Here is a 26,632-nt window from a genome sequence, read left to right on the forward strand (position 1 = left end):
AGGAGGGTGAGGGGAGGAGGAGGAGGAGGAGGAGGAGGAGGAGGAGGAGGAGGAGGAGGAGGAGGAGGAGGAGGGATCGAGGTATGGAGGGTGAGAGAGCTCCACGAGCACACTGCACAATCTAATGCATGAAGTACCGTAGTACAAATATGCACATTAAAATGTTATAAGTTACAACTATTATAATCATTCATGATAATAGTTAATCATGTGCATTCCAATATAGACAAATCACAAGTCACAAGCTTGCAGATAATGCACACTAGGGATTTCTCACTAGCATGCTATTTGCTTTTGCTACTTTGAGTTCTAACAATGTCGGTCACGATATAATTTTTCAAAACAAATGACAAACTAAGGGAAATTAAACCTACAAATGTTAGACACATTGTTAAGATGTTCTTACAGAAGTCTAGAATATTGTAATCAAAGTCTTTTCCACTCAACTGAAGTAGCAAGAGCAAATAGCATGTTAGCCTAGTGTCCTGCCACCTTTACACTATATCTTCCTTACAGTGTTATGATCGCACGTAAACAGTGGACATAACGCAGGCTCTTTGGCAAAGACTATGTAAACAAGGAAGTTTATCTCTTCACACTGCATAGTGCCAAAAACCTTAGACTAAATTTACTTACTCTCCTGAGACCCCACCACTATTGCAACGCACGAAAGGCTTACTGCAGTAATACGACATAGCACCTGGTGTCAATGTAAAGCTCTTGACCTAAGAACTGTGCATATTTATCTAGTTGTATCTTACAGGAAGGGGAGCTACGCTTGTGGTGTCCCATCTCTGTATCTCGCCATATCTAATTTGCTCTTAAATTTTTTCTATTGTTTTTGCACACACTAATGTTTCATCTAGTAGGTTCCATACATCCACCACGCCATGGGGAAACCTGTGTGTGTATTTACCTAGTTGTATTTTGTGGGAGAAGAGCTATGCTAGTACTGACCCGCAGTTGTATTTTTCCGCATCCGGTTCTTTCTTAAAATTATGTATAGTTTTAGCACTCACTGTTTTCTCTTTCAATTTATTCCATGTATCTATTACTCTGTGTGGAAAGCTGTTCTTTTTCAAATCTCTTCTGTAACTGTCCTTCTTCAGTTTCTTCTTGTGTCCTTTTATTTCTTCTGTCACATTTAAGTAGATCATCCCTATCAAGGATTTCCATCCCTTTCATAATTCTGTAGATGGTTATCAAATCGCCTCTTTCTTTTCTTTGTTCCAGAGTTAGTAAGTTTAGTTTGTCCAATCTTTGTTTATATGTCAACTTGCTAAATGTTGGTGCCATCTTTGTCAATGCTCTTTGAATTGTTTCTAATTTATGTTTTTTATTGTACTGGGTGTCCAAAGCTATATGACTGATCTATGGGTAATACTATGACCTTACACACACACACACACCCAACTCCCTGCCCATGAGAGTTGGAGCAATGACTCCCAGAGCAGCAATACTGAAATTATTTCAGCTTTGGGTGGGATTTGAACCCAGACCACCATAATGGCAGCTATAAACGCTACCAGTAGCACCATGAAGTTGTGTCACATGCGCCCTTCTTACCCTTCATCCCAGTGCCATACATTTTCTCTAGTGAAAACAGAATTGAAATGTTTACTCATGACCTCAGCCATTTCTATATATTCTGTGAATTCCATGTTCCCTTGGTGTTTTTTTTTTTCTTCCTTATTTTTCAATTTGTTGTTCACATATCTATTAAATAGTTTTGGTTGATCCTTACAATTTTCAATTATGTCTTTTTCATCATTTTTTTTTTCTTCCCTGCACATTTTTACATATTCATTCCTTTCATTGATATATATTTACAACTTTTTGGGATTTTCTCTTTTTTCCATCACTTCTTTTGCCTTGCTGCACCTTCTGTTAAACCAGCACTTAATATACACCTTTTCCTGTTTTTGTTTATCCACCCCTTCATTACAGATTTCTATCAGAATCTTCCATTTTTCTTCCATTTCTGTCTCTTCACTGTAGAATTTTTCGTAACTCTCTTCTTGAATTTTTTTTCTTAAGTTTCCAAAGTCTGTTTTTACAATATACTGTACCAGTTTTTTTCTGTGTTTCTCATTTTCCTCCATGTATATTTCCTCCTTTAGTTCTAGCTCAAGTAATATGTGGTTATTCTTCTCATTGGTGTCTTGTATTCAATTTTATCCACTATTTCAGGTTTTGACATAAAGAATCTAGTCTCAATGGTTCTTCATTATTTCTATATCTGGTGTTTTCTTTTACCCATTGTGTCATTGTATGTTCCATAGTCATGTCAAGTAAAACATTTTCCCATAATTCCTCTCCACATTTCACTGTCATCACTGAACATATTTCTTTGCTGTTAAAATCTCCTATAAGTACCACGTTTCCTCCATCTTTCAGCACCCCATTTAATGAAATCCTTGTATCTTCTAATATTTAAGAGTAATCCGTCTCCAAGAACCCGTTTTTGGGGGCACATAAATCACACTCTATTTTTCATGTCATTATCTTCAACTCTTACTGTAATCATTTCCACACTGTTCCCTCCATTTGTAGCCTTCATCACTATTTTTTTCTTAGCCAAGAACATTACTCCATCTTGTTTTTCCTGTCTATTTCTAAGCCAGTGATTATATAATCAATTTTTAACACTGCTTGGTGATAGTGGACCCTTTAATTTTGTCTCTACAATTCCCATTATGTCTCTTTACTTCTGACAAGTAATCATTAAGGTCATTTAATCCTGAAATGAATCCATTTATATAAGTATAAGCTACTTTTAATTTTCTGCACTCTCCATCTCGTTTCTGTTCCTTTTGTTTCCTTTTCTTGAACATACAATTGTCTCAATATCATGTCTAACACTCTCCAAAAGTACTTAATTTTCTAGGTCTACATTCTTTTCTCGATTTCTTCTTCTTTTTTTAGCTTCACTTCTTAATATCTTCTTTCTTTTTCTTTCCTCAAGGTTCATCTCTTTTTATCCATACATCTTTAGCGTTCAATATTTACTAACTTTCCTGTTATTGCTAGTATCTCTTCCGCTACCCTTTGTGACCTTAATTTTTTTTCTTTAGGGGTCGATTTCCTTCTATATATTTTCCCATGCTATGCACTTCCTCTATTTCCTTTTCTAATTCTTGCTCTTCATCTTGCATTACTCTCAAAACATTTCTTGCTAATTCTTTCTCTTTGTCTCTCACGAACCTGTTTTTCTAGACCAAATACTACTATACACTTCTTTTAGTCTACTGTATCTCTCACCAAATTTTCTTTTTCCTCGATTACCTAAATAACCGTTTCCTTTGCGTTCTCCTGTATTTTTACTGAACAATTTCCTTAAAAGATAGCTTATCCTTGTGATTTTTCTTCATTTCTTCCTGAGTTCCTGTATCTTTTCCTCGCCTATACTTCCTCCAATTTTCTCGGTAATTGTCTTCATTTGTTCATTCCCCTCATTTACGGTATCTTTCGTTTTCAATTTCTCATTTTCACGTTTTACCTTAACAAATTCTTTTTAGGGCACTTCCCCATTTGTTTTCCTTAATTCACTAATCTCTTGACACAATATATGTTGTTGTTCAAGGACCCCTGAGACTCAATATTTTAAAACTCTTATTTCCTTCTCCTTGTCTACAATTTTTCTCGTGTTACCTCTTTCTCGCCTAAATCCAGAAAATTGACTTTCTTTTTTGTTTTTTAATAATCTCCTCAGGCCTACTGGGGTCTCTAAGCTTTTACCTTTCGTTTCGCCGCTCCGCCACTAGAGGTCTCATCTGGCCTGCTTTTCATTTCTTTTCGCTGTATTAATCTACCTCGGGCACCCACGAGCGCTCCTCTTCCCATTCAACACAACCTAGTTATCCTGTTATTGTAGCACTGTTGAGAGGTCCCGTTTTTAATGTAGTCCCCAGGGGCGCCACTTTGTGTGTGTGTGTGTGTGTGTGTGTGTGTGTGTGTGTGTGTGTGTGTGTGTGTGTGTGTGTGTGTGTATGTATTTACCTAGTTGTATTATACGGGAAGGGAGCTATGCTCGTGAAGACCCGTCTTTGTATCTCTCAGCATCAAGTTTTTTTCTTTAAATCTTGAATAGTGTTTGCACACACTGTTTCTTTGTCAAATTTGTTCCAAGTCCTCTTGTTTTTCCATTGTCCCATTTCAATAAGTCATTCGTATCTAAGATTTCCATTCCCTTCATAATTCTATAGATAGTTAATAGGTCTCATCTGTGTGTGTGTGTGTGTGTGTGTTTGTGTGTGTGAGAGTGACAAATGTTACCTCGAATATCAGTGACTGGAAACCTGCATCCCCAAAGCAGTTGGCAACGGTCCTAACCACAGATCACCCTAAGAAGAATATTTGGATTAATGTGCGTGTTATATTAGTGTTGAACGGTTTCTGCTTCCGGCTTGTGGTAGCAGGAGGGGGGGGGGGGGCGCACAGTCGTCGGTTGGAAAGTCTCCAGTGAAAAAGTGGTGGAAATGCAGTCTAAACTGATTGAGATAGTTTAGACTAAATTAGAAGACTGAGCGCCAGTCCCTCGGGATTATATTTTCAGTCTGGAACAAAGAATGCGGGTTTTGAAGATGGACGGCAGGGCAATGCCTCCGATGGTGTCACCGCCTCCTGCAGGTTTTCCCGTCGTTAGTGGGGTTAAAACGACCAGTATTTGATGAGCGTTCTGTCCGAGACCAGATAAAGCGAAGTCTTGTGCTATGAATTAAGGCTTCAATAACGAAAATAAAAGTAAAAAAAAAATCTGCATTATCCACGATTTATTTTTATGAAGACGAGAGAGAGAGAGAAGGGGGGGGGGAGGGAGGGAGGAGTGTTCCAAGACAGTGATTTGTTGTAAATTATTATAATCATTAAAAACATTTAATGTTGTCCTACTCCCATTACCTAGGACGATTACCGAATGATAAATGGAATGTAGATTTAATTTCGTAAAAATGATTCTTGATTAACGCTTTTCTTCAAAGTTCTTACACACGAATATCATGACTGTCAAGGCAATTTGCACAACCGGTTTTGAGAAAGCTAAATGGCGTGAAAAAAATCATAATGCGTCTCATAGAACTTTACAGCCACTACATGGTTCAATGCACCAGACTAATGGCAGGGCACGTTATCTACGATACTAACAAAGATCGAATCTTATAGATGGAGAAAATGCAAATTTTTCAAATGAAAACTTGTGTTTCGTTTCGTGCTCATGTGCCACTGAGGAAATTAAAAACTTTGGTCTGTTTACAAATGATGCTGGAAATGGGTGGTACACTATATATATATATATATATATATATATATATATATATATATATGTATATATATATATATACATATATATATATATATATATACACACACATATATATATACATATATATAATCTACAACGTTCGCCGAGTCCTGTCTCCTACCCTACAATTCATCATTCCTAACAATAAATCCATGTGCAGTGTATTTTACCTAGTTGTATTATACGGGAAGAGGGCCTATGGTCGTGGTGGCTTGTCTTTGTATCTCTCAGCATCTAGTTTGTTCTTAAATTCTTGTATAGTTTTTGCACGCACTGTTGCTTCATCCAATTTGTTCCAGAACCACTCGGTGGGAAAATATTCTTTTTCAGAGCTCCTCTATAACTATCCTTTTTGAGTTTCTTTTCATGTCCTCTTGTTGTTCTTTCATCCTACTTTAATAAGTCTTCTCTATCAAGGGCTTCCATGCCTTTCATGATTCTGTAAATGGTCAGTAGATCCCCTCTTTCTCTTCTTTGTTCCAGGGTTGGTAGTTCCAGTTTGGCCAATCTTTGTTCGTATGTCAATTTCGAGTGTTTGTGCCATCTTTGTCGTTGCTCTTTGAATTATTTCTAATTTCTTTATATTCTTTTTAGTACTGGGTGTCCATAGTGCCTTATCAGTGTGACTAATATTTTCTTTACCATTTCCTCATCCAAATAGCCAAAGCCCATTGAAGGTTTCTCCGACTATTTTGTTGATATGCTTGTCTGGTGACGTCTTTGTTGATAATTACTCCTACTAAGTATTTCAGCGGCTTTGACCCATCGTTTTTCGCTCATATTTCCGAAATAATCATTCACATCAGCATGGTATATTAGCACAGCCTAATTCACACCCGGCCATAATTTTTGACGTTATAGTGTATTCACAAGTGTATTTAATTACTGTGTTTACTCTTGATATTGTGTGTGTCGTAGCCGACACCCGTGAAGTAAATCGAACAAGTGAAGTTGGGATACACGAGGTAGTTTGTGATGACGTCACGACTTCACCTGTTCGATTTACTTCACGGGTGTCGGCTACGACACACTTAATATCAAGAGTAAACGCCGTAATTAAATACACTTGTAAATGCACTCTAACGTCAAAAATTATGGCCGGGTGTGAATTAGGCTGTGCTAATATATCATACTGATGTGAATGGTTATTTCGGAAATATGAGCGAAAAACGATGGGTCAAAGCCGCTGAAATACTTAGTAGGTCCCTTTCCGAGGCTAACTTTTTTTTTTTTTTACTTCCTTTGTATCAATTTTATATTGCCCTGATATTCTATTTTTACTTTTTCCAGACTCCAGTATACTCCATTTCTTGATGTTGAATTTCACTTCCCACTTTTGACTACATTCCCAGACTTTATCCAGGTCTTTCGTAGTGATTCAGTCTTCTTCTGTACTTGCTTTCTTGAGTAGTTTTGCATCATCTGCAAAGAAGTTCATGTAACATTCCACACCTTCATCCATGTCATTTATATATATGGCAAACATTATCGAAGCCAATACAGAACCTTGTGGGACTCCACTTAGCATATCTTCCCAGGTCGAGTTTTTGTCTCTAAGTACCACCCTCATATTTATCCCGTGCAAGAAATCTTCCATCCATTCCAATAACTTTCCTTGTACACCACCTATTGTTTTAATTTTTCTTAGTAGCTTTTTGTGTGGTACTTTATCAAATATTTTTTGTAGATCTAGGAAAGCACAATCCGCCCATCCGTCCCTTTCTTGTATTATTTTTTTATTAGCCTCGAGTAAAAGCAAATCAAGTTAGTGGCACATGATTTTTCGTGTCTAAATCCAAATTGTTTTGGATTCAGTATATTATTTTCTTCCAGATGTTTAATACGTCTACTTTTCATGACTTTTTCACGTATTTTTGCTATTGTGCGCGCCTGTTGAACTCATGATCGACAGCTATTTCCCTCCCAGAGGAGAGCTCGAGCTCATATATGACCGATCTATTGGTAATACTGTGACCTTACACGCACACACACACCCAACTCCCCGCCCACGAGGTGGAGTAACGACTCGCAGCGCAGCGATACTGAAATTATTTCAGCCCTGGACGGGATTCGAACCCGGACCGCTGTAGTGGCGGCTGGGAACTCTACCACAGCGCCATCGAGTGGTTTTGTTTGTTTGTTTGTGCGTGCGTGTGTGTGTGTGTGTGTGTGTGTGTGTGTGTGTGTGTGTGTGTGTGTGTGTGAGAGAGAGAGAGAGAGAGAGAGAGAGAGAGAGAGGAGAGAGAGAGAGAGAGAGAGAGAGAGAGAGAGAGAGAGAGAGAGAGAGAGAGAGAGAGAGAGAGAGAGAGAGAGAGAGAGAGAGAGAGAGAGAGAGAGAGAGAGAGAGAGAGAGAAAGGAGCAACGTTCGCTGGGTCCCGTCTCCTATTTTCCAACTTAAAATGACTAGCCTTAAATCCACGTAGTGTGTGTGTGTGTGTGTGTGTGTGTGTGTGTGTGTGTGTGTGTGTGTGTGTGTGTGTGTGTGTGTGTGTGTGTGTGTGTGTTTCCGCGCGCGCGCGAACAGGTTCTGTCATGGAAGGTGAGCAGACATTAATCTTAGCCACTAAAAATCCAACACCCTCGGCACCAATGAAAAGGCAGAGTTCTTGTCTTCATCAATTTTACGATGAATTACTGGCATCCGTAAATACATGATGTGCTTCTTGAAATCACGTCATTCAACAGTTATTGGAAGCTAATGGAGTTGACAGTTGGTCTAATTTTGTTTATGTCGACGATTCATCGTTTCGAAAATCTCGTAAATTCCCCGTGCGTTCACGTTGATTTACCGGTCTTAAAAATCTAAATCCCTAACCATCAAGAATAGTATGTTAATATAAGATTTGATAGTCGCGGGTGTCATAGAATACTCTCTATAACTGGCATATCAAGCGTACTTATGGGAAATGGTTGGGGGGCAGTGGTATGTGAATGACGAATGTGATGTAGATATTCAGTAACTACGTCCATGACGTTAAGTGAATAACCAAGATGAAGTAGGAATGTAAAATACATACGACACAGGAAAAAGTGTCCTAGCAGTACATGTCCGCTTCTGCTAGTCCTAGCCATCTTCAAACTAATTCTTACAGTTTCCGATTTATCAGCACTTTTACATGATGGAATAGGGTTGTATTGTGACATACGTTAGGCATGTATATATATATATATATATATATATATATATATATATATATATATATATATATATATATATATCTGTATATATATATATAATATTTGCAGGCTTCGCATTTGTCGAGTAACAAAAGTCCACGAGACTGTAAAAATAACCGAGGAAGTGGGTCTGCCCCACACCTATCATAACTCTAACTTCCTTCCATTTAATTCTTTCCGTACACTAAACCCCCCCAAAAAAACCTCCCACCCTCTCCCCCATCATATCTATCCTGCCCTCTAACTAACTAATCGAGTGACACATTGCCTAGAGCAGCGTTTTTCAAACTGTGGGTCCCGACCCTTCAGTGGGTCGCGTGAAAAATAAAATGGGTCGCGACAAAAAAGAAAGGAAATAAAAAATACGCAAGTGAGAGCAAGGCGGAGGAGGAGGAAGAGATGATGATGAAAAATGAACGTTTCCTGAAATATCTCTCTTATTTCTTTCTTTCCCTCTCCCTTTCCCCTTCTTTTCCTTTTTCCTTCTATTTCACTCTCTCTATCATATATATATATATATATATATATATATATATATATATATATATGTATGTATGTATATATGTACATATAAGGTTGTTCCAATATTGGAACACCTGTATTTGATGAGTAACGATTAAATAGCGAGTTGTCGACAGTTCCGTACAATCTTTTTTTTTCATCTTTTCCCTGTCTACTAAATTCATATGCTTACATTTTATATTCCTGTCAGTCTTTACTAATTTTAGTCAACTCAGAACTCCGCACTTTTAGATGTCGTACTATATATATATATATATATATATATATATATATATATATATATATATATATATATATATATATATTATTACACCTAAGTATTGTGGGTCGCGATGTAAACTGGTTCTTGCTGTGGGTCGCAGAAAAAAAAAAAAAAAGTTTGAAAAACGCTGGCCTTGAAGATATCAGAACAACTCAACCCTTCAGTAATGCAGTCGATGCCACGGCAGTGTGAAGGGCCGCCAGCACGATCAAGCTGAGTGACGCACAAAACGGAATTAGGATGGACACCACGTTAAGTATCTGATAGTATATTATTTGATGCGCCAATGTAGCAAGGTCACGCCTTGAAGAATTCGTTTTCTATTACATTAATGTACCGTAATTAATTTCTGTATTAATAATTGTCACCCCCGCTGGGGCATGCCTTATGGAAATCTATCTTTGTTAATAGTTTTATGTTCCTCATATCAATATGTAAATGTCTATAAAAATGTTAGCAGTAATATTCTGTATGGTTAGATTTGTAATACGTAAGCAAACTGTTCGCAGTGCTCCTAAATGTACATTATACCCTTCTTGCATCTTTAGTAACATACCACTACGTGAACTCCACTGAAGTATGTGGAATGTAGAGGACACATGAATGGTGACAAAATTGTATATAATGGAATAAAAACTGTCACACTATAATTTTTTTCGTATCAGGACAATTTCCTCCGCGGGGACAATTCCCCCCACCCCCCGTCATTGTCAGATGTCCTCATAGGACAATCCCTTGATGTCAATTTCCCCCTTTGACATTTGAATTATACACACTAAAAATTCGCAATTTAATAACCTAAAGTCTCTCTGTTAAGTAATAATTCATATATACTATCTGTATTGACAAAATCTAAAAATTTAAGACGATAGGTGGATCTGTATTAAACTTTGTCACTTTTTTTTCTCGTAATTTAATAATCTAAAGTCTCTGTGTGGTTATATTATATATACTATTTGTATCGGCAAAATATAAACCTTTATGACGATAAGCGGATCTGTATTAAACCTTCTGTCAGAGTTTTATATGTTTTCGAATTTAGAAGAATTTACCCTCCCTCGCTGAACAGTATTTAAGCTTATGCTTCATTGCGTCAGGGATTCACTCTCTTAGTTTCATTACAATGTGAAGTGGTTTATTCCTGGTGAATTTAAGAATATTTGTTTTGTGTCCACAACCCATGAGCATGCAGTTCATTAAGAGTGAAAAAGGACATGACATATTAGAGTCTGAAGGTTATATGTATGTCAAGCAAAAGGATTTAGCACATGTATCAAATGCGTGCGAACAAAGCAGATATAAGGCAGCATGCAAAACAAAAGCGAAAATACTTGAAAATGAAGTTGTTGGAAGACTTCACATTCATTAGCATGCGCCCGATTCCGCAAAGTATGAAGTTGCTACTGCTGTTGAGTAAAACAAAGTGCATGCTGAAAGTTTGCAAGAAACTTCTCATCACTTAATCTCTCTTGCAGTTATAGGTTTAAGTGAAGAACTAGCAACTAAAATGACCTCTCTTCATCACTTGCACCCTAATATTAGACGCCTAAGACAAAGAGTAATGTTGCACGGCCTTGTAGGAGGAGAGGGCGACGAGAACCAATGTTCGACATCTATGGGGCATGTACGACAGAGCGAGGGAAGAGCTTCAATGTACAAACAATTCAGTTGGGGGATGACCGGAGTTTTCTTGCAAGTACTGGTTGCTGCTATCCCAATATTTGGATAAGTTACTTCACGAGTTTCGTATCAGAGTACATATTTGTATTTGTATTTTTTTTAATTGTCAACGGGGGAAATTGACCTCAAGGGGCGAAATTGACCTCAACGGGGCGAAATTGTTCTCTGTGGGAAACTGTCCTAGAGTCGTTTTTTTGTACTTAATACATACTATATTTTTTTCTTACGAACGCCCCTTTATATTTTATACTAATAGCCGCGCCTCATCTACCTTCTTAATGTGAATTGGATTTCTATGTGATCATAAACACCCACTGTCATCTAAAGTTTCCAGCGAGCTTCACGTGGTCAGACGAAAAATTGCACGTTTCTTTCGAACAGTTGCCACTACGCAAATACTACAAAACGTTGAATATACATGGCATACATCACCAACAACTAATTCAATAAACTTTCAAACGTTTTCATACATGATGTTGGTGCCTCGATTCACATCTTTCAGGCATTCTAGAAATAATGTAATTCCTGACAACTGATTACAAACATCGGAGAGGTCGCCACGAAATGTAATTCGCCCTGACGTCACGGAAAATTGCTGCCAGTACGAAATGTCAACATAGAGACACAGTAGGTTAAAATTGGAAATCTAACTAAACCCGAAATCACAAAATGTTACGGCCAAATTTGTAAAGGAAACGTACCACATATTTCGAATTTCTTTACAATTAATTGTTGCAGCATATTGACAATGTGCAGTATTAAATTACAATGAAATACAAAACAACTGAAGACAAGACTACATTGTTAGGATGACTGTTGCAGTGATCTATTGAAGAGAGATTCGAAAGTTTGGATTCTAACACTTTATGGCCATTCTTCAAGGTCGTAAAAGTTTTGTGAGCCCAGGTAGTTGGCAGTAGTTATGCAAAACGACTTATTTCGTGTGATCCCTATTGATAATTCCAAAGGACGGAAAACATGCGCGTAATAGCGTCTTAGTATTGTATCAGGGTGAAGCGTGTGGGATCTATTGGCCTATGTTGTGTGCCGGGAACTTTCGAAATATTCTATACCTATAATAATAGCTATAATAATATAATACAGTAATAGCCTGAAAACCTATACAAATAACGTCAGGGTCAGATCGATACGTAAAATAGACATAAAATATGTTTTATCTTTTGGATATTGCGAGTACTCGTATAGTAATATTCACAGGATATATATCGAAGGGTTTGGTGAACATTTAAAATTCCAGTTAAACGTGCCGTTAATTTCAACCAGGAAATAAAAACAGAGATCTAAGGATGACTGAACTGATAGGTGATAACAGGACATGTACTTTGCAGATGGAATATGAAGTCTTTAAAATTCAAGTCAGCAAGAAGAGGGTGAAATGAACAACTAGATATAGTGTACAGCGTGATAATGGTATGGGTAATACTAGTTAGGGACGTGTACATTGCAATGTTATTACTGTACGAAGTGGTGTGGACAAAGCATGAGGACCGAGCGAGCAGGTACTAAGCGGACTTCAGTTGCATCACGTCGCCCGTCAATAGTTCAGTACTACTTTAAAGTGGCATGCGATAAATAGTAGAAAGTCTAGTGTGCTAGAAAGCACGCTGTCAAAACGAGAAAATGTGCGAAATGCGGATGTCAATGTCTTGAAAAGTGGTCCAGTTGATTTCGCGTATGGCCGGGCATGTCGGCTGTGGAGCGCGTCGGTCGACGCTTCTCGACAGCGCCCCAGGCGAGCCAACATTGCTGTCATAGGTTGAGCATGAACGGAGCCCTTGGCATTCTTGTCCGCCAGCACCACTTTCACCACCGTCAAGGAACTGCTGTTCATGCAGCCATTGCAGCAACTGCATGGTTACCACTGCCAACTACCCCCCACTAATCTACCATTCACTACCGAGTGAAAATAATGTTTATTCTTTCATCTCATGCGTGCCAGAGTATCAATTTTCGGCTGCCCCTCCGACCAAAATGCCTTCAACTAGAAACACCCGCCTTGTACTTTCGTGATATGATCACCGCTATCCATCTTAATCATGAAAATACTTATCGCGCTCTTTCATTCAGTAACATAATCTTCCACAACACATCATCGGCGGATCAATCATTTAGTGTCAACCGATTCAACAATACAAGATCTGAAATGTAGCTACCGCGACATTCGACACCACTGTCATGACTATATCAGATCATTATTCCCAATGTCTTGTATATATATATATATATATATATATATATATATATATATATATATATATGCGTGTGTGTGTGTGTGCGTACAGTGAATGTATACATAAATCAATAAATACATAAGCAAATAGATAAAAGTCGCGTCCAACTACCACCAATGTTGCTAATGTTAACTTGCCAACATTTTCAACATTTTATTTTCCAATATCATAATATATAATGCAACGTATTGTTACTTACTCAGCTTCACAAGACATTACCACTCCACATTTCCAAAACACAACACTACCAATATAAACCCATAATGAATATCAAAACAGACAAGTCACTGTCCGCCATTATTTCGCCCCACCACCAAGGTTGAACACACCCTTCCAGCACTCTTTCATTTCTTGCTGCATCACTAACTTTGAAATCGGGAATCACTTGGTCACTAAAATAAACACGAACTTAGTTAACGTGTAACATTCACAACACTGGCAAAATGGACCTCGCAGTCACAACCTCGACATTACTCTGTCGGTTCAACCTTCCAACTGTTGAGAGCATCTCGTAGTCTGAAGAACAGACGCTTTGTTCGGTTACTGAAACGCGTCTACAGTTAAACACTGCTGTAACGTGTGTGTTTTTGTCTGCAAACACGTAGATCCAATTTCTAAACACACTGCAACTTTGACTTTCGAAGTTCGTCACCGATTTAAGCAGTCTTTTACACTGTTTAGTTGAAGAACCCACCCACTTCCTTTTGTATTGGTACCACTTTTTTGTCAGCACCTGTCCACAATGCCAATACACTTATACCATCGCCGAAATCAGCACACGTGTGCTAGTCTTTGCACTAGCCTCCTACGCACGTTCTTGAACGCAGCTTCACATAGACACCGTGCACAAGCAGACGGCAGGCGGATAAGTCTAGTCGGCTGCAATAACGAGCATTGTTCTGCCTCACGGGGTCCGATCTTCCCCGCCAAAGTGGCACCGGCCACTCCTCTGTGCTTCCATTCATCTTCGCATGAATGAACTCAAACGGAAGTGGAACAATGGTTACACAATTGAACGTCGTTCTGACTAGGGCTTGCAGAAGCTTGTTTTACGTGCAAAATTTTTAATTAAATTTTAAGTAGAAATGGTGGGCGAACGAGACACGAGAAAAATATCATAACACTAAAGACGCTTGAAGGATGGTGAAAGGTGATTAAAACTACAGAAGTCATCACATGCATGGAAAATGTGTATCACACATACACACGGAGAGAATGCAAAGTATCGTTGGCCTGCTCAATTATCTTTAGCTTCTTCACCTTTATAGGTAACACTAAATATTAAGGCTGCACTATAGGCAGAAGTCGAAAACCAACTCAGTTGGCATCTTCCTCAAGGCTGAATGAAATTAATTTTCAGTATTCAACACAGATAAAGTGCGTCAGCGTCCTGAAAGGTGTTCAGAAATACTGTATGCTCTCCAAAGCACGGCTTTAGGGATTAGTCCGATCAGTATTGTCTTGGTGTCTTCATCTACATTTGCCATGCCGGCCACAGGTCTGTGGCCTGGTCGATTTGTTGTTGTCTGTTCTGACCGGTTAATAGTGTATGTTCAATTTTATAAACTTGTTGAATTAGCATAGGTTATGTTAGACCAATATGGTTTAACTAAACAATATGAATACTGACTGGCCTGTGGGCTGACTGTTGCGATGTTCGACTCGATGTAGACGAACAGCGACGGTGTTGTCTGGTTGCTTTCTGTAGTTGATTTATTTTTCCCAGTCAGACTATTTCACCGATTTTATCTTTTGTCTTCTGCACTGTGCGTGCACTTGTTTCGCCACCAATAGTAGCTCCTCTAGTTCATCTGTTGTGTCAGTCTTCTTCCCATATTCGTCAACTTTCCACACTAGTCCTTCTAATATGTCATCCATTGTTCTAGACAGCATACACATCTTTCCAAGTTACTTACATGCATACATATACCAAAGGCTTTTTCCCCCTTACACGGGGGGGTAGCCAAGTTACTCGCGGTTATTTTGATCTTCATTTGATGCATCTCCTTCCCACATCTTAGTTTACCTTTCTATAATTTGGTAAACAGGAAGGTGCAAACTAAGATGTGGAAAGATGTATCAAATGAAGGTGGGTCTAGTACAATGGACGACCCAGAAGAATGACGGAGTGGAAGGTTGACGTAAATGGGAAGAAATGTGACACGGCAGTTGAATTAGATGAGCTAATACTGGTGTCGAAAAATGTACGTACAGTGCAGACGACAAAACAAAATGCGGGTGAATTCAGACAGGAAAAAAACATCAACAACAACATACGGAAGGCGACCAGACAGTACCATCGTCGTTTGGTCTACCTCCACTCGACATGCCAGAGGATAAGTCAGTTTTCGTATAGTCTAACTTAACCGAAACTAAAACAACAAAGCTCTGAAACTTAACATGCAGGACTAACCGATCAGAAAAGCCAATAAACCGACCAGGCCACTGCCCTGTGGGCGGCATAGCAAATGTAGATGAAGCCACGAGGACGCCATTGTACCGAGCCAGTCCCTACAGCCGCGCCATGGACAGCTTACAATTCTTAGCCCCTTCAGAACATCGACACACTTTATATTATCCGTGCTGACAATTGCTAATCAATTTCATCAGCCTCGGCGAAGACCCGCAACTGACATGATTCTGGACTCTCCCTTTTGTCTACGGCAATCCCATATCCTCTCTCTCTCTCTCTCTCTATATATATATATATATATATATATATATATATATATATTATATATATATATATATTCACACGTATATATTGTAAATTAAGCAGTGTTAACTACCAAGTTGGAGAGGCTTAAAAAATAATAGATCAGACCTCTGTAGCACCCTGTATGTGTGTGTGTGTGTGAGAGAGAGAGAGAGAGAGAGAGAGAGAGAGAGAGAGAGAGAGAGAGAGAGAGAGAGAGAGAGAGAGCTGCTGAACAGTTATGCCAAAGCTGTCAAAGGAGGGAAGGCGCGTCACAAGTATTACTTCTCATGGTCGCAGGTGCAGGTGTTCCCTTCTAACCTAACCTTCGTCAATTCCTTGGAATCAACAGCGCTTTTTAAATATCACGTTCTGACTAGTGCCACGTGATGGTTAGCTATACTAAGCCATGGAATCTTACAGCTCCTATGTGAAACTTGTTCTAGACATCCTCTTGTGACCACGATGCTATCTACAATTTCTTGGCAAACTAACTACACTAACCACTGAGCAGCCGCGGTCAGCGTTGAACAGTCTGTTCTTGCAAAACAAAACGGGCTGCAATATCCTTTAGACATATTGCAGTACACTGCGTTCACAAGAAACCAAATAGCCCGCCAGGAAACATGAACAATCTACTACGTAGGCTCTACCTGCCCTAAGTTTAACAATTCACAGGCGTCAAACATAACCTTGGGGCAGACGCTTAGCAGATCCTGCCTCCACAAAGATCTCAAGCTGACTTAAATGCAGCAGAGGTTCGTGGGAGTCGATCAGACCTTCAACAGGCTATGGCACCTCAGCACAATGCTGGGATCTTAGTTGCTTAAAAAATAACGACCACGAAAAAAACAATCAATTACATAAATAATTAAAAAAGGATAGTCAACACACATCATGGGATTGTCTATAATATGCCCTGAGCAGTCCACGGGCATCCCAGGCACCATCTTTGGTGGTCCCCTATACAACTAAAAGGCATTCCATGATTAATGCAAAGTATTCTAATCAGCCTGGAACAGTCCTTTGGCAATCTGTAACTGTCCATGGCCAGATCGCTGCGACACCCAAACATTCCCCTGTGGTCTGAAGCAACGCCTAGATTGCCTACAGTTTGTCCTTGAAAGGCTAAGGACACGCCAAGTTCTTCGCGTCCCTAAAACAAGTACCCAGACTCGATCCTGTTGGCAATATCCTTGGCGATTGGGCAGTGAACGTCGTGGGCGTCGATGCGGATATAAGCTGCTTGATACAGGTTCGATACCTCCTGCTGCTTGGTTGATACGTCTGGGGTCACGATGAGTCGAGTAGTTCCTGCTCTTTCGGGGGCCAAGCAGGGTCCTGGCGCCGTTCGTATGCTAAACAAAACGGCTTCAACAATGGGCATGCAAGTGAAGTGTTCGCGTGATAAATGATGGCGTCTATATGGCCAATGGACACAGTTATCATGTTAAATGACGTTGTTCGAATGATAAATGAAGGACGTAGACTACATGGCGCCCTCGGCTTGTGGGAGCATGGGAGGGCGCGTGTTTGCTGAGGGGCGGTGCTCACAAAGGGTTGCACTTATTAATTTGCAAGGCTTAGATATGTTATCTACTTGGACAAACTTGGTGGAAATTATTTCAACGTAAATACCAGTATATGCGTTTTGTGAATTGTACATATTTACAATTGTAAAAAATTATGCATTATATATATATATATATATATATATATATATATATATATATATATATATATATATATATATATATATACACACACACACACAAAGTATTTGACAGTACTACACAGGCTTTCCAACTCAATGTGGATAAAACACTAGTGCAAAACAAGGCGATTCATCGCAAGAGGGAGTGAGAAAAAATCCAAAGTTCACTTTATAAAACGAAGTATTCGGGTGACAATTCAAACAAGGGCGGTTGGTTCAAATGGCGGGCGGATTCAACCGCCCTGTACTGTTCACTGGTTTACACAGCAATGCCTACAAGACAGACCGCAGGTGCTGTGCCCCTTGCATGCGCTTGCAAGCGTCTCGGTGATTTCGTGATGTGTAAGCACTGTCCTCCCTTCCTCACCCAGACCCCTTTGATGCAGTCCCCCAATGCATCTAGTCTCCGGCGTCGAGTTAATACACTGTTCAGTAGCACCAAATCACACGAGGAGCACAAACACAGCCGTCGGCGACACAACACGGACACACACAATGGTGAGACGCACTTGTGGCACCTCAAGACGTTAATGCCAACATCAACAGCTCCCAGTCTGGGCCAAACCCATCACTACCTCCTCTCCACCGCAGCCTCCTCCTCCCTTCTCTTCATGCTACTGAGAGAGTCCCACAACACTTGTGACTCTCTTTGCCTTGCTTCTCCTCCAAAGGCGCCCTACTGCCGCGTGCGGGGTCCAAGGCTCCTCAGAAGTGTGTGAGTGGGGCGTGAGAAATGACAGCAGAGAAAGTAGCAGCAGGTGCAGGACACCAAGCGCGGGTCCTACGGGGCACCGCCACACAGTCCTACTACGGATGCACACCTCAATGGAACAAGAAGACTGGCTAGTCCACCTGCCGGGTCCTGCCCTAACCCAAACACACCACCACCCCCTCCCGTCCCCTCCTGTACCCTTCCCCTCCCGCTCACCCCACTCCCTCCCGTCTGCCGTACCTCTTCTCCGACGTTGCTCGCTCCTCCTCCTCCCACCGGACGTTCCCCTTCCCTACACATCAATCCTTCCGTTCTCCCCATCCCCCTCCCTTTCCCACTACTGCCATCGTTCCTACCTTTCATAAGAACATAAGAATAAGGGAATATGCAACAGACCATAAGGCCTGCACTAGGCAGTTCCATGTCTATTACCAGCCCATTATTCCTATCTACAAAGCTAGAATCTTCTTAACCAGTTGTTTCAGTGCTCACTACACGTTTACTCAGTCTTCCATTCGATCACTCTCCCGCTTATTCATCTCTCCTCTTTTCTTCGACCTCTTCCTCTTGCCATCCATCTCGCCTTCCACGCCCCCGTTCTGTGTTGGCAATACGCGATTTCCACTCCCTTTCCTACATTGGGGTCCGCTTGATTCCGCCCTTTCCCCAACCTTCTCCTCCTCAGCTCTTCACCTCTTCCTTCCTTACCCACTACTCTTCCTCTCTGCCAGCCTAAATCTCCCCTCCCGGATCCCCTTCTGCCTGACACCCACTATTTCCCAACCCTCCTGCACTAGCTTGCCCTGCACACCTCTCACCCTGGTCACCTCACCCCTGCACACCTCTCACCCTGGTCATCTCACCCCTGCACACCTCTCACCCTGGTCACCTCACCCCTGCACACCTCTCACCCTGGTCACCTCACCCCTGCACACCTCTCACCCTGGTCATCTCACCCCTGCACACCTCTCACCCTGGTCACCTTACCCCTGCACACCTCTCACCCTGGTCACCTCTCACCCTGGTCACCTCACCCCTGCACATCTCTCACCCTGGTCACCTCACCCCTGCACACCTCTCACCCTGGTCACCTCACCCCTGCACACCTCTCACCCTGGTCACCTCACCCCTGCACACCTCTCACCCTGGTCACCTCACCCCTGCACACCTCTCACCCTGGTCACCTCACCCCTCAGTCAATCCACGTCTGCCTCTTTGTAGGCTTCTTCGGCCCATGTTTTCCTATTTGCTTGACTCAGCCTTCCTAGCTTCCTTCCTATCGTTAACCATTTCCAGTTTCCTGCTAACTACAATTGCATGAAACTGGTACCCTTCCCCAGATCTTACCCCATAGTCATGTTTTCGTTCCTTGAATGTCGTGGGTTACTTCAGAGATTCTCTGTTGACACGTGGGGGTGATTCGAATCAATTCAGTGGCGGGTGGCAATCGTGCTAGCTTCCTGGCTGCTGCCAGACGATTCTACTCAGCAAAGGGGGTGCCCCTCCAAACAACTTTAGAATTCACAGGTAACTCAAGGTCGCCCTTCGTCCCACGCTGGCTATCGACCAAAATAAATCTAAGTCTATAAAGTAAGCTACGGAGTTAGTCAACGCCATACGCTGTGCATGAGTAACATTTGTTTGAATCAGATCTCCTGGGGGCTACCAGGACAATGTATAAGTGAACAGCAGTAGAGGGATTAATCAAAATCGATTTGAACACCTACTAGCTCCGTAACCTGTATCTCCTGAAGGCGTTCAGGTTTCTTCGTTCCTTCACACCATTTCTACTTGATGTAATACTCGACGTTCTCAACCTTGTATCTTCTACCTGGTCTCTTTCGGTCTCGCATTATCCCCAAGTGTCTGGTACAACACTCCTCCCACTCCAGTATGTTCTCCCGGATTCTCACTCTGTGCTTGCCTTCAGGCGACGATGCGGTCGAGGGAAGGCTTTGTAAACGTGGGTAGGAACCCAAAAACCGAAAGCCATATCGAGAACAAAATGATGGTAATCGCAAGGCGCAGAGCAACTTTCACAAGAATTCTTGTATCGCCAGATGTCGCGTGTCAGTCATGGAGAGAGAGAGAGAGATAGAAAGAGAGATTCAGCATTCTGTTTTCCCTCGCATAAAGCGAGCCTTTTCTGGACACAGTAGGAACAAGCGACGACACTGGTGAAATCACGCACCGTTTCGACTGGATCGTTTTTGCGCGTCGTCTTCGGTTTCGCATGGAATATTTGGAACACGATTTTAAACAAAGTATTTCTATTTAATAATTTCCGGCAGAGTACACCTTAGTTACAGTTAATCCTTACATCAATCGATAGCATTCGTTTTGATGATAAAAGCAAAATCCGAAAAAAAGAGGGAGAGAGGAAGGAGAAAATATTTGTCAACTCGGCTAAAATCTGCCGTTTACATTTCCATGCTGCCAAGCTTATCTTCCCACGCTACCTCCTTCGCTGCCACCTCCTCTCCAAACACCCCTGGCACTGGTGGCAATGCCTCCACTAATGCCACTCTCCCTTTGGGGCTCATCCTTCTTCAGCTTCAGTGGCCCGTGCGGTCGCAACACCCATTACTTAGCAAAACATTCAGTCGCTTTTCCCCCTCCAGCAGCGGCAGCTTGGGTGGTCATCCCAGCTCTATTGAAGCCGCTTGAGGAAGCAAGACAACTTTTCGCCAGTACTACACACACACACACACACAGACACACACACACACACACACACACACACACACACACACATATTATATATATATATATAAATATAAATATATATATATATATATATATATATATATATATATATATATGTTTGAAGGTCAGACAGCTCGGTGGAAAAGGTGGTAGGAAAACAGGCTGGATCTGGAACACCATTCTACTGACGTTTCGACGATAAGTCTTCCTTCTTACTACCATTTCCACACACACACACACACACACACACACATACACACCACACACACACACACACACACACACACACACATATATATATATATATATATATATATATATATATATATATATATATATTCACATACAAGCACAGAGCTAGCATCTTTTATTTCCATTCTTGTATTCACTTAGCTATTTCATTCAGGTGAGTCAGGAATCCTCTCATTCTCCAAAAGCCCTCGAGATCGAAACCCGGTGTACTTTCGAGGACACCCAAACCTGACGCCATGATATATCAGAACTACGCATATGGACCTTTCGTTAAGTATCTAATACATTTCCATATACGGTAATGCATTCACAATTATTATTTTTCTGTAAAAATAATAATAATAAATATATAAAAGTCTTCGTTATCACAACCATACTACGAGTCAGGTTCGAGTCCCCGTAGGTACTACAACGAAACTTCTTTTGCTCTGATCAAGAGGACTTGACGCTATCCACGACCTTAGGCGTTGGTGCGTCTATTCCCGAACAGAGCTCGCGGTCCGCCCTTCGGGTTCCCCATCTCGTCATGCTCTTAGGTTCTTCGCCACGTCACGACCGCAAACACGGGCATCAGTTCTGGCGTAGTGCTTCCTAACCACCTGCGGTATAAGGTTACCTGCTTAGCAAGGGGGGCGATTTACGTGGGGTTCCCTGCTGACCGCCGGCTACCTGTTTAGCACGTGGCTCCGACAAGAGCGAGTACCTCCGGGTCATCTACGGCGTGAGGTTGTGTGTATTCAGCAGGTTAGCGAAATCGCCCTTACTGGCATCCTGGTCACGCTGAACGACTTGGGTTTTCTGCCGTTTCCTACCAAACACTTCATGTCTCAGGTGTCCGCTCGCAGCACAAAAATGTTGCTCACGGATCGTTGCGTCAGTTACTCTAAAATCCCCGTCTACTCTTCGCCGATATTTATCAATGGGAAGAACGTGTCATCATTTCGACGGTGTGGCGCTCGACTCAAAAATGTCCATGCATGTTTTTTTTTGTTTTTGTTTTTTAAGAGGAAGGATGACGAGCATGACTCTTGTGGGTTGCGCAGGACCTCCAAACGCGTCTGGGGGTTGGTCACAAAAACGCGCGTGACTTTGCGCGTGCAGGGGTTATCTACTGCGCAGGCCTTTGCGCAGAGTACCACCGAACATCCTCACCTTCAAGTGGGTTGTTCGCAAACCACATGACCCTCACCTACGAAGTGTGTCGCTCAATGTGCTGACGAGTTCGAAAGAGTTAGATCTCCTTCACCTCTCGAGGAGGTAGTTGTTTGTTGACCAACCCTCCCCCCCCCCTTCCCCAAAACCTCCACCTTCCCCTGCGGATGCTGCGACATCACATCACAAAGTCATGGCCGTCATTACGTCATCGCGCCCCGCCACGCCCTTCGCATGGTTCGAACCTCGAGATCGCAGCCGCGCGACTCCCAGACCAAATCATCCACGGCAGCACAACTATTCTTGTTACCAACAGAAGATCTTGTGGTGGCATCTCGTTCTCTACTTGCTACATAACTCAAACCATCCCCTACCATCCCCATCCCCTCCAGAATCTAGTACTCATTTCACACGTATCGACTTTTCGCCGTGCGCCATCCACGACACAACGTCGTGCTTTCAAATAAGCATGGATGTCTATGGACGCTTTCATACGTCACGACCACGATCATGTGTGAAAGCGTCCATAGACACCCATGCTTATTTGAAAGCACGGCGTCGTGTCGTGGACGGCGCACGGCGAAAAGTCGATACATGTGAAACGAACCTAACCCAGTCGACGCTCAGTCCAGCCCCCCACCACCCCCCAAGTGGAGCCTGGACGGCGAGCACTGATCCCCCCCCCCCCCGAGCAACGTGGCGCCCTCTGATCCTCGCCCTGCAATCAGTTAATCCCCTGGGGGGGCCGGTAAAACTATCTTAATCAAACAACCAAAATTGGGTATCCCCGGCTATCTGCCCTTTAGTAACAAGTTATGATGCCGCTGCAACTCTATAGGTACTCTTTAGAAGACTAATGTTTATGGGAGTGCGTCTTTATTGTGGAAGTACCCTTCGTCTGTGTGTGTGTGTGTGTGTGTGTGTGTGTGTGTGTGTGTGTGTGTGTGTGTGTGTGTGTGTGTGTGTGTGTGTGTGTGTGTGTGTGTGTGTGTGTGTGTGTGTGTGTGTGTGTGTGTGTGTGTGTGTGTGTGTGTGTGTGTGTGTGTGTGTGTGTGTGTGTGTGTGTGTGTGCGCGTGTGTACATAAGTACGGGAAAGAGAAATTAATATAACACACCAAGTTGACGAAATAAGGAGTTACGCGCAGAGACGCACTTCGATCAGGAGGAGGCGCGAGTTCGTGGAAAAGGAGGGGGACTGCAGAAGGGGATGAAGCGAAGTCATGGGGGGCAGTCGAACTTCGGGGAATCTTCCCAGTTTCTCGATCTCAGATCATCACAGGGCCCTGGACCAGTCGACATCTTCCTTGCACTAAGACTCACTTCCCAGGTTCTGTCCTGGCTAACACCAGATGGTTTGATTCGCTTTACGGGGCAGGATACCATGCGGCAGGGGTTCAATGATGTATGTGGAATACCTAGTTAACTTCTTCGACAACTTGGCATACTTCGTGTAATTTCCTCTGTTCAAAGGCTGAGAGAGTATTAGGCTGGCACACAGACAGGACAGCCTTCTTTAACACACTCTATACTAACAAAATTACAGGAGATTATATGTAATTAAAAGGCGCACTCGAGACCACCGTGGGGTCTCGATCGAGACCTTGTTTAGCAAGAGGGTCCTCCCCTCCTCCTCCACCACCGCTGAACGAAAGCGTCTGCTACTCGCCAGATTAAAGACTGCAAACGTCGTGGTGTGGAAACAGAGATTCTATCGGCCTGCTACCATACGAGGGGACATCAAGTTGCGCTGTTATCAACCCTGTTGTCAAGGTGGCAAGGAGGGATCCGGATACTACTGGGCAACTGGCACACATGTACCTTTCGTTGTTGCACCAATGCAATTTTCTCGACAAAAATGGACCTAACTATAAGGGAACTACTGTTTATAGAATATATATAAGATATTCAACAACAAAGGATATCGTTGTATAGTTCCGATGTATCATGGGTCAGGTTAGGGTGTTCGTAGCGGTTACACGTGGATTTTTTTTTTTTTTTGTAAAATATTACGTTTGGCAACTGTACGTGCCTTTTAATTCATGCTGTTCCCCATTTCACATCAATTTCAGGCGAGTAATAAATAAATAAATAAATAAATATATAAATACATATATGTATAAATAAATTAGTATATAAATGTGAAAAACGATTTGTAAGTAAAAATGGTATCAAATATGAAAAGTAAACACGATTTAAACGTATACATCATGAATAGATCAACAATACACAGTAAAGGGGAAGAACGAGTCATCAAATTATAAAGTTAAAACGAGAACATAACAAGGGAACATAACAAGGGAACGTACAAGGTACTAGGGGTCTCGAACTAAGCTAATGAGGAGCCCAAACTGAGATAATGATGTAAACTGTTGTGAGGGCAGGTGAGTGACGGGTGAGGCAGAGTCGGCTTGGGCAAACAAAAGCGAGGCAAGCGATTCGGCAAAGGCAAAGGGCCGTGAAGAGGCCAGTAGACAAACGTACGAGGCGATGCTGCCGACAGGATCCTCATGAGCCAAAGGGCTGAAGGTGAACACTATATAGAGGTACGTTACTGGCCTACAAAAGACCTCGAACGGAAAGGGGCAAAGGGGAAAGTAAGTAGGAGAAGGAAGGGAGAAGGCGAAGGTGGAAGGGGAAGGAGGTGGAGGAAAGGGGGAAGGCGAGGGAGGAAAGGGGAAGGCGATGAAGGAAGGTGGAAGGGGAAGGCGATAGGGGAGATGGGGAAGGTAATGGAGGAAGGCGAAAGGATGAAGGGAGAATGTGATGGGGGAAGGCGAAGGTGGAAGGAGGAAGGAGGAAGGGGCAGCGAGCGGACAACACAAAGTGGTACAGGAAAGGGCCAAAGTGGTGCTTACCAGGTATGAGAGCTAGTGCGGCGGATTGTAGAAGACAGGAAGTTTGCAAAACGAAATAAGATTTTGGGAGTAGGGACGGGAAGAAGGGAGCACGTAAGGCGATGTAAGGAGAGTAAGGGAGCAGGTAAGTCGACGTAAGGAGGGACTAGTTCCTGGAAGAGCGACGTGAGGAGAAGGAAGGAGCGAGTAAGGAGGACAAACTATCTTTGAACTGTTTACTTTCTACTCAACCCTTCGGTTAGCCACTTTATAATTTAGATCTGATAAGTTACGCGAGGGCGCGCCCCCCGGCCTGAATGTCATGGATAGATCGGGACCCCAATGCCCCCGGGAGACGCTCCCGCAACTGAACCAGTTCAGTTATCAAAACCGCGAGAACGACAGTTCTGAGGGAAAATAACCGCGTGGAACCTATCGAGCGACTATAAACAAATGTATCCTGCTCTACCGGGTTGATTTCGAAATGGTCCACCGAACGTCGTCGGGAACATCTACCTCTTCGTTCCATCTCCACTACTTCTCTATCCTCAACTCTCCCGCGCGCCTCCGCGGCTTTTTCTCTATCGCCTCCCATGGGAGTCCGTTGTGGTGCTGCTGGTTAGGGCTTGGCCGAGAGAAGACCGCCTTGGGACGCGCGGGGCTCGACCCGTCCTAAGTGCACAACCTTGTTCTTGAAGGATTCTAGCTCCGACATCTCTCTCCCTCTTTCCTGAGAGACCAGGACATAAGTAGTTAGTATACTCGTCTGAGTAGGCCCAATAGGAAGAGGAAGAGGAGGAAGAGGAGGAGGAAGAGGAGGAAGAGGAGGAGGAGAAAGAGGAGGAGGAGGAGGAGAAAGAGGAGGACAAGGAGGAGGAGAAAGAGGAGGAGAAAGAGGAGGAGGAGGAAGAGGAGGAGGAAGAGGAGGAGGAAGAGGAAGATGAGGAGGAAGAGGAGGAGGAGGAGGAAGAGGAGGGGGAGGAGGAAGAGGAGGAGGAGGAAGAGGAGGAAGAGGAGGAGGAAGAGGAGGAGGAAGAGGAAGAGGAAGAGGAGGAGGAGGTGGAGGAGAGGGGAGGAGGAAAAAAATGTAAGGAAAACACAAAATCTCGTCTGCTCTCCCTCTAAACGGTAGGAGATTCTCTTGATCAAGATTCTGCCCTCCTCCTCCTCCTCCTCCTCCTCCTCCGCCCGCAGCAGAAGTTTAGATCCCTCCAGACCACGTTCAGCTTAGGGTCTGAAACCTGCAGCTAACTAATGACCATCCTTAGACGAAGTCCTAGTTCTTTTATTCTTTTCATTTCTTCCCTTCTTTCTCCATTACTCATTTATCATCCTTTCTACACAGATCGAAAGATTCACTGCTTGCAAACTTT

The 26,632-nt window shown here is 42.5% G+C and overlaps 1 protein-coding gene across 8 annotated transcripts in view; it reads right to left on the reverse strand.

Annotated features, from left to right (window-relative positions):
• The window catches only part of Fak (protein tyrosine kinase 2 Fak), a 119,822-nt gene that overhangs the window by 53,702 nt on the left and 39,488 nt on the right, over positions 1–26,632 (reverse strand). The window lies entirely within an intron of this gene.

This window comes from Oratosquilla oratoria, chromosome 20, assembly GCF_046742065.1.
Source record: "Oratosquilla oratoria isolate Oo_2021 chromosome 20, ASM4674206v1, whole genome shotgun sequence".
NCBI classification, from domain to species: Eukaryota; Metazoa; Arthropoda; class Malacostraca; order Stomatopoda; family Squillidae; genus Oratosquilla; species Oratosquilla oratoria.